General features: G+C 41.7%; 2 pseudogenes; both read right to left on the bottom strand.

Moving 5' to 3' along the window:
- Positions 1-4,664: 4,664 nt before the first annotated feature.
- LOC149199594 (zinc finger CCCH domain-containing protein 59 pseudogene) lies at positions 4,665-5,912 on the bottom strand (annotated as a pseudogene).
- Positions 5,913-6,033: 121 nt separating this feature from the next.
- LOC149199593 (putative pectin methylesterase CGR3 pseudogene) lies at positions 6,034-7,167 on the bottom strand (annotated as a pseudogene).
- Positions 7,168-9,893: the final 2,726 nt, after the last annotated feature.

Below are 9,893 nucleotides of genomic sequence, written 5' to 3'. Positions count from 1 at the left end.
AATTTGGGGCGATTGAAGAATATTTTCAGGTTCTGTCGAGGCTTTTCCGCTTAGTTGAGAGTACTCCATATCCATTTTCTCAGTTGGTTTAGACATATTATTCTGAGGTTCTTTCGAGTGGTCTTGATGGGTGATTTTTTTCCCTCTTTGCGTTGAAGTTTCCCCTGGTTGTTGTTGCTGGTTTGCTTCGTCTTTCTCCTGTTCCTCGTCCGATCCTTTCTCATCTGCTTTATTCAGAGCTTCGAATCTATTGCTAGATGTTGCCTTGTTGCCAGGATTTGCTTTGGGATTGTTGGTGTGTCTTTTGTTTCCTCTTCTCCTATTGACAACCTTTGTGAATCCATCAGGAGAGTGATTGCTGGATTTGTCCGGCATGGATGGTGGCTTATTAAGAGGGCAGTCTCTATACAGGTGTCCTATTTCATGGCATTTCCTACATCGAAATGGAACCTGTTCATAGTCTATTACTTGAACCCATTCAGAATCTTCGTGAAATAAGCTTACCGTATCTGGCAATGGTTGTTTGAGATCCATGTAAACACAGATCCTGGCATATGAGATCTGCTTGCGTAGTCTTGTTTCCTCTGCTACCCTTACAAATTCGCCAATAGCGTTGCCAATCTCCTTCAGTGAAGTTTCCTCCCAATATTCCCAGGGCAGAGAGTAAAGCCTGATCCAAACTGGCGCATAACTCAGATCCTCCTTGTCTGGGTTGAATCTTTCCACCCAGCCTTTGAGAAATAGGCCTGCCGAGTTGAAAAAATAAGGCCCTCCTTCCAGGATTCTGGTTCGGTCTTCAAGACAGTTGAAAACAGCAGTGAAGAAACCCTTTGCTCCTAAGTGCAAAGATATGTCCCCTTTAGGATGCCAAACGGTGCTGATCCAAGCCCTCAGAGCCCGTTCCGTGGGCCAAATCCCTATAAATTTTCCGATCAATGCATGATCCCGCATATACTGTATCCTGGCGTTGATTCGTTCACTTGGAAAGAACACCTGTGGTCTTTTAGTGGCAACAGGTTTGCAGGTTGAGGAACTTGCCCTATTTCTGTGCTCTGTCTCAGAATCTTCACCCTGCTGGTGATTGTCGTGCCCGGTACCCTCACTGACTTCATTCGGTTTGTCCCCATCTGCCCGTTGCCGTGCTCTCGCGCCCGGTGAAGGGGGAGGCTCTTGGCCCTCCCCCTGGGGAGGAAACATTGTTCCGTCCCTTATGGTGCCGTCACAGCGCTCTGCTACACTTGTATTTGCCGCAGGTTTCTGGCTCAACAGGCCTGCCGCCTGCAGGGTGCTGTCGAAACCCTAACGAAACCCGTGATAGTTCATTCGCCTCGCTCCGCGTTCTCCCTATTGTATCTTATTATAGGTCACCTTCCAATTCGAAAAACCTCAGATGCTCATTATAAAGCATTTCACCCAACATCAGAAGATTTACGACCTCATGCTTTAGGGGGCAACTGTTATAGACATATTTGGGCACTGCAACCCCAATAACATATGTCCATAAACCAAGGGCCTTCTAAACCCCTAAAAGTGTTGTTTCATACCCTAAAGGAGCAAGGTCAGTTGATTACATCATTTCCTAGAAGTTCTCCCTGAAAAACTACTCAGAACTGGTCAAAACTAGACCATACAGACTGCTCCATGCATAGGGTGTGATGCATCTCACCTATTACACATGGGGGGTGCAATTCATATTGGAAAGCCCTTCTGCAGGGTGTGATGAGCGAGAGTAGACAATTGGTAGAAGCAATTTTCTAGGTGGAAACTCAAAGAATCTTCTAGAAACTACTCATATGACACTTGCCTATTTGAATTCACCCAGGGATGAGTAAGATATCATGAAATCTCCAAGTGGAACCAAGAACTATCAGTGAAATGACACTAATCAAAATCCCAAAAGCTGACTCACTCTCCTACAAACATCTATATATGGATCCCTCATCCTAGAGAACCAGAGGTGGAATTTTGTAATTTGCAAGGAAGTGTTGTTGGTTTCTCTTTGAAGAAATTGTTGGGTGATCTTGCTTTGTATGAGGTGAAGAGAGCTTTCATGCTGGGAGGATGATGCTAGATCAGATAGCTTGGTTGTAATCCTCTCTTCTACTCTTCTATCAATAAAGCTATTTGAGTTTTCCTCCATATGCTTGTATATCTCTGAATCTTGTATTTGTATATGCATTTATATGGTTAATGTACATTTGATCCTACATTATTTATGGTTATAGATCTCTATGATTTGATGGTATTTTTTGCTTTGACTCTACAGGTGTTCTTTGAAGTGGGACATGTGAGAAAGGAATGGGGAAAGCTGTATCAAGGGAGAGAGGAAACGAGCAAGGAGACTAGCGAAAGACTGAAGTTGGTACTCTCCGCTTCTCTTTCATCTATCTCTCATAAAGGAAAACACAAGTAACTTTAGTGTGTTTGTTTCTAAGATAGCTACCCATCTTAGTGGGACTAGCAGCTCTAAATGGACACTAGTTTTCCTGATAACACCTCGCGGGTATGCTATCTCCAGAATCTGTGACTCCGCTGTTCAGGTGTCAACGCAGATACTTCTAGGGAAGGTGATGAACATATGAGGTGTCGGCGCCTATTGTCGCACTCACACAACAATGTGCAGAAGGAGTCCATTTTAACTGCTCAAACCACCTTCACAGAGAGTTCTTGGTGAACTGCTGAAAAGCACAAGAGTAGAGCAAGACCTTCCACTACTCATGGCTTTGGCTATCAATCATGCTCGTAGCATGGGAGTTACCAGAAGAGAGCCAATTCCCCTCGGTCGCGCCAGACCTTCTTGAAGCAGCGAAGTACACTTCATTGTGGGTGACCGAGGACACGGATCGCGTTTGGGATATCAAGATCTTCTGGATCTTGATGGAAATGAATATGATGATGGCCATCTGTTATCTCAAAATCAAGCCCTGGAAGGTTGCAGACCAGGAAGACTTCAAGTAACTGTTTCAAACCAATATTTTAGCTAAGGCTTAGCCTCCTTAGCCTGAGAGGGCTCTCTCAAAGGATTAAAGGTTTTTGATTATGATCAAGATGACTAACTCTTGTGAAACAAATAAAAATGAAAATGGTGGAAACACAACTAACAAGTATCCATTGGGCTTATGGAGTCATATATGATTCAGTATTAACAGTAGGGTTGGCTTTGCATAAAAGTCAAGGCATTCAGATTTCAACATATGTAGAGTACACCAAACACATAGAAGGCAGTTTATGAGTATATGAAGGAAATTAGAACACTGTAAGCGATTTCTAAGTAATCAAATACTCATAACACTATAGATAACATGAAAAGAAAACAAAAGAAACTCACACATTGAACTCTCTATGATTCTTGAGAAGCATAAGCCAGTACTGTATTACCAAAAAAACAGAGTCTTTACATAAGCCAAATATCATAGCTTTTTTTCATAAATTTCCCCACCCTATTACCTTGCATCTTTCTCCTATATATAGAGCTCTTCTACCTAACTGATATTTCTCCTCAAGCATGAGGGGAACTCGAATTCTCTTTATACTGACACCTATTGACATATTAAACTAACTATTAAAAGCAACTTACTACTAATCGACAACTATAGAAACCTAAAACAATTAGGATTCTAATTCTACATCATGCTGAACATAGCATTTATTACAATCAAGATTCATTCTCTGACAAGTGGTTTCCTTCAGCTTTAGCCTTGATGGATATTTAAAGATCTTTGCTGGCCCTTACTGTCTTATCTCTTCACTGCTTCTGAAAAGTAGGAAGCTGCCCCTGTTTTCCTGCTTTTTGTTTCCTCGAGGATATTTGAAATTAATTAACCATGTTGATCTTCTTTGATTACCCAACAATATATTAGAGTGCCACGTTCCTCATGTGCTATCAACTTTTCCCATGTGTGAAGACAAAATCTCCTCCAAGCTGTTTGACATGTCATGAACTGTAGTGAATGTGATCACTTTATAACAAAAGTTTAGAATTAGGTTCAAATATATGTTTCCCCCACCTGTTTTGCCCTTGTTGAATGTTGACACCATTTAAATGATCCTTTGAAGATATTCCTTTTTCAAAAATTTCCCCTTGATTACTCAAAATTGGTCGACTGAGTTTGATTATGCAGCTACAACAGTTTCGTAGCGTGCTACGAAACTGCTGTGCAATTTCAAAAACATAGCTTACTTGCCAAATTTTACTGTCTTGAGCCTCTTTATATTTTTGACCCCCCTATGGAATTCCTCATTGCATTGTTGACAAGATTTGCTTACAACTTTTCAAGAAGTAGATATTACAACTGAGGAAGAGATGTAATGGCACCAATAACACCACCGACTGTTCCAAATATAGTTGTAGGAATCTGGCTAGATTCTGAATCTAGTAGTCATATAACAAGAGATCCATGCCTAAAAATATATAACAAAATCTCCTAAGTGATATTCACCTATCACTTCCAATTTTCCTCTCTCTTCATCAGTTTGTAGAATCGCTATTTTTCCTCACCGTAAAAAGGTTGAAAATGTTCTCTGCTCCATGGTATATATCATCATCCAGAATTTCAACTGCTGTCATTTAATTTGCATTATAATCACGAGCCCTCTCTTCATGTTTGTAAGCTCAGGCAGAGGTTTGATATCTGAGTTCTTTATACAATTGCACCATCCAATGTTCAATGCTTCTGATTTAAGTCTTCCGCCATTGATGTTTCATCTTCTTTACTGTATTTACAGTCTCTCCAATCACTTTGGCCTGTTTTTCCTAATAGGCTAGCTAGTACCTCACGTCCAAATTGTATAGGCATCTTCTCTTCAGGTGCAAGGGAATGTGCTAATATAGTTCCCTCTGGGAGCTCCACAAAGAAATAGCCCATTCCTCCATGTAATACTTTCTTCAATGACATTCTGACATCAATATCATTCTCTCCAGGTCTAATCACATCAAACTCAAATCCTAACTTCTTCCCTGCCTTTAAAAATTCACTTCGCACAGTTGATGCTTTGGACAAGGGTATGGGAACAACCTGTAAATGAGCATGATTAGCAGTCCTTAGATTCAAGTACCTTTCAAATACAATCATTGCATTTCCATGCTTCCTGAAATATCTTTTAAGAGTATGCGTAAGCCTCTGTAATTCACTATCTGCATCTGAAGGCAGGGAAAGAGTAGAAGGTAAATGTTCAATGGAAACTATCAACACATGTTCCTCAACTAATGGACCCTTGGCTAGTGCGCAGTAGAAATTGTCCCCTACACTCACTACAAGATGAGTATCTAGATTAGGGCTTGACAAGCAAAACCAGCAGGGCTGATGTGTATTAGACACTGTATTTCTCCTTTTCTTTCCAGCATCAGGATCATGGCTAAATCTGCAGTCATCACCTTTATCACATCTACCCTTCTTGACAAAATCAAAGCATATGCCGGGTGGAAGCAAATCACTACTCCCACCATCATCTGAACTATGGCGAAACTTGCACTCCGCACCTCTTTCACATTTACCTTTACTGATAAAATCGAAGCATGCACCTTTTGAGAACGGATTTTTGTTATCTGTATCCTGAGGCACACAAGCCTGTTGTAGTTATTGCATTGCTCTTTTTAAAACTAAGTGAAGTCAAATTTGTAATTTCAAATGCTGCCAGTGATTGCAATATTCCTTGTGTAAAGATGAAAAATGCGCTCCCTGATATTGCCTACTCTAGAATTCAAATAATAAGGCCTGTGAGATATTCTAGTTCAGCAACAAAAATTCGTTGACAATAGTTAAAATTCAGATGCTATAAATTTAGACAATTTTGTGATAGTGAAAGCCTTGAATCTGTCGATCGAAGAGTTCCCATGACAGAACCAAGCGGTTGAGATTGAATGGCAAGATATGTAGGTCCACCACCACGCCCAATACTTCTTCCACGGCCATGGAATAGGGTAACTTATATGTCAAATTATTTACAAGCAGCTACAACATCTTCCTGTGCTTTATATAATTCCCATGCAGTAGTGAAATGCCCTCAACTTGGAAACCATGCAAGTTATGGTTCTTAAATCGAAAGATCCGGTGTCAGATGAAATATCTGGCAAACAGGTTTATAGGAATTTTTCATCTGAAGCAACTCAAATTTTCTGGTCATGCTCTCATTTTCTTGTAGTCCCAATGACTCAAAGTATCTTTGCCACCATGATTGAGTCCGTAAAATTCGCAAGCCTTCCAGCTTTGCTCAGTTGAATAGCTTTTGCTGATTTTGAAGTATAATGACCTGGAGTGCCAACAAACAGAACAAGTGCATCAACTAAGACTCTAGCAAGCTCTGGCAGTGTCTTATTCAATTATTTCATGGAAAAATAGTCCGGGGCATCCGAAACAAGCACAATTGGGAATGACTGTGCTTTGTAAGGTAAAGGAAATTTGATGTCGGCAACCCGTACCCTTTCGAATCAAATTCTTGCAGGAATTATCTAGTGTGGATGTTATATCAAATGGCTGAATACCCCAAGCTTTAGTGTCATCTTCCTTTAACAATTTGAAGGTTACAGAACACGTGTCAAGACCGAAATGTAAGACCTTGCACATGCTATCCCCGTAAACTTCTTGCAGAAGTGGTAATGCTTTCCAGATTTCTGAACCATAAGAAAGTTGTTCCCCATTATCAATACTGAGAGCCTCCCTAGATATCTCTTCCCTGGAGTTTTCTTTGATTACTGTCCCTAAACCACTATACATATAGCCAGGAAGAAGAAATTCCCCTAGGAGGAGAAAACAAATCCCCAATTTCGTAGCGTAGCCAGTGCAAAATATGGATTTTGCGCTACGTAAACACCTAAACAGAGTTTATGCGCTACGAAAACTCCTAAACAGTTTCGTAACACATAAGAATCTTCAAACAAAGCTTTACAATCAAACTGCTGTGAATAATTTGGAATTTTTTTTTTTTGAGTGATAACACCATGAATCACAAGCCACAATTGTCGCCCATGGTATATGTTAACCTGCAGAGCTATGCTGAATTTAAAGCTGGTTTACATAGGATATCAATCAGGGCACAGAAGGACCCTCTGCAGAAGTGGTACGATTTGTCATACCTAGCTACAGATGATGCCATCGATGCAGCATTGGATAAATGGTCGGTAGAGTGATGCACCACAACAGACTTGGCAGTGGGTGGAAGCAAGTCCATCGCATAGAAGAAGAAGGAAGATGGCAAGTTGAAGATGGCGCAACTAGTTGAATAGAGGAAAAAGGAGGCCATTGAGAAGACCCAAACGAAATAGGCAAGAAAGGAGGCAGGAAAACAGTTAGGTTGCATAGAGCAAGACTCTGACAAAGGCACACGATCATCTCCACCTGAGACCGAAGAAGAGGACACAGAGCAGAACGGTGCAGAACCTCAAGAGACGTCCACTGGCATTAAATGCCTGAGAGATATGGAAAAGCGAGGGTACAAAAGGAAATCCAAGGTGACTGAGACCTCACTGGACCCTATCACACTAACAGAAGGTGACTTCTATGACATTGGTGACACAGTCGGAGATGTCACCATGGAGGCCTTGCAGAAATTCAAGAAGCAACATCAGATCATCCTAGGGGCCATCCAGATCGGGCTGCAGGAGTTGTAGACCTGCATGATGCAGGCTAGTCCGTTGACCACCAGCTTGGCTATCAGCATCTTAGAGGCTGCCGATATGATGCGCATGAAGGCTTCCAATGCAATTTTGCTGCCAAATGGAGCACTGACCATGAAAAATGAGGCTGACAGGCCCACTATCAGCACTTTGAAGGGAGTGGGACTGAACCTGGCTGTGCTTCCGCGTGAAGGACTCCACCTCTTGCAGGATGGAGTCATTTTAGAGTTGAGGGATTATGAGCATTGTGCCCTCTAGGTGATAAGTGAAAATAAGGTAAATAATGAGTAGATGGCATTGCAGAGGAATGCTTCTATCACCACTAAGGCTGAGGTGACTAGCCTGAGAAAGAGGATCATACAGGTCATGGAGGAGGCATGTAGAATGGTCCCAAAGTTGGCCATCCTGAAGGAGGAGCCAGTTGAGGTCCGCATCCACAAATTGGCCACAAGGTTGCGCGACACTCGGACAGAGATGGTGCGAGTTCAGTTGGTGCTGAACCTGCAGATTACAAAGCTCTAGTTGAGGGCCCAGCCTTCAACACCACCAGAGGTAAAGGAACAATGAGCATCCACTATCACTGAAGTAGTTGCATATGTGGAAAGTGCAGTAGCGGATTGCACGCAGTTGTTCAAACAATCGTTTGAGGTCCTGACCAACTTGCGGGAGGACCCAAACATCTAAAGGCTACAAACAGAAGAGTAAGAACTCCAACAACACTATGATGAAGTTAAGGGAATAGTGTGAACTGTCGCACTGACACAGAGGTTAGCCAAGCTGCAGGAAGCCAAGTAGCTGAAGGAACAGGTCGATGTAGTGTTGCACAAGGAAGCAATGTTGAAGGCACGACTAAAGCCCTGGCTGGAGGAAGCTTATGTAGTCACAAGAAACATTGAAAGTAAGCCTATGACTATGCAAGTGACACAATAACAACTTCAGGGTGATCGCGTAGTGGCAGTAAAAGAGAGAAAACAGTGAAATATTTGAAGCAAGTAGCAACTCAGTGCAAAATAGAAGTTGTGATCATTAGGGTCAAGCTGGACGGGCTTCGTGCAAAGATTTCTATGCCTACTGAGTGAATCGAGGGTGATTCATGATGTTTTTGTTGGGGGAATGTTGGGAGCGGGATCCCCCAAGGGCAATTTTGGGGCTAAAAGCCCATGTTTAAATCAATTTTTGTAATATTATTGTAAAGACTCCTTATTTTGTGGTCACAGAGCAATAAGATGTTATGTGTCATAAAGGGTAGTCCGCCCTTAGTTTTGTAAAGTAAAATTGGCTATAAGAGATCTACCCATGGTCTGTGGACCATGGGATTGTATAAAAAGAGATAAGCTCTAAGTAGTTTGAGACACAACATGTAAGAGAGTCATAACTTTAGAGCAAGAAGTCTAAGTCTTGGGTTGTAGCGTAGGTAAAGGTTGTGCAACTAAGTGTGTAGAGGCCTAAGGTAGAAGTTCGCAACTCAGTGTACGGACCCCTACAGCTGTGTGCATAGGGCAAACAGAGGTTGTAACCACTTGGAAGATATTAATAGAGAGAGACATTCTGCAATTTCTGTGTCTTTGTTCTGTTGATGCATCTTGATATGTTATGTATGAATTTTATTTATTATTCTTATATGGTGTGTGAATGAATGAAATAACATTGAATAACTGAACGCATATACAAATATCTGTTTATGTAGGGATAGCTATAATTTTTTGATAAGATAAGCAAGGCAGTTAGATTAATTCAGGAATTTGTACGACACGCTGCCATAGCAGCACAAAAGTAGTTGAGCAGTGGGCTCGAGCTACGCAAAGGAAGATCGTATCCTTTCGTAGACTTATTGAAGAATGGAACGCAGGGTTGGTCTTACAAGCCCTAGAGCGAAGAACCATACGCGAAGACAAGGATAGAGAGAATTAACCGACATCTCGACTATCTCAGGGTGCGAAAACATGGTTCTAGCATCACCTCATACTGCTTCAGGTGAGACTTCAGTCCGCACTCTTCTGGCTGATGTTGAAAGGGCTAGTAGTGTAGGGATTTGTTTGGATAATTAACGTTGAACCTGGGTCAGGCCCCCTCAAGCCAACACTTTGTTTTGGAGCCTCCTTGCTAAAATCTCAATAGCTTGTCTTACACTGCCCAGGTACTTGTGATTTCATTGAGTTTTATCTTTCACTTTACAAATTGTGTTTGCTTACCTTCTTTTCCATCTAACCACAAGTTAACCCCGTGATTTTGTTGCATACCAGTTCTAGCACTACCTTAATGATCTACAAAATCCTTAAGG

Source organism: Pinus tabuliformis, chromosome 2_1, assembly GCF_031772625.1.
Source record: "Pinus tabuliformis cultivar Carrire ecotype Pingquan chromosome 2_1, CPIR1, whole genome shotgun sequence".
Taxonomy (NCBI): domain Eukaryota; kingdom Viridiplantae; phylum Streptophyta; class Pinopsida; order Pinales; family Pinaceae; genus Pinus; species Pinus tabuliformis.
This window is presented reverse-complemented; position numbering and strand designations above follow the sequence as displayed.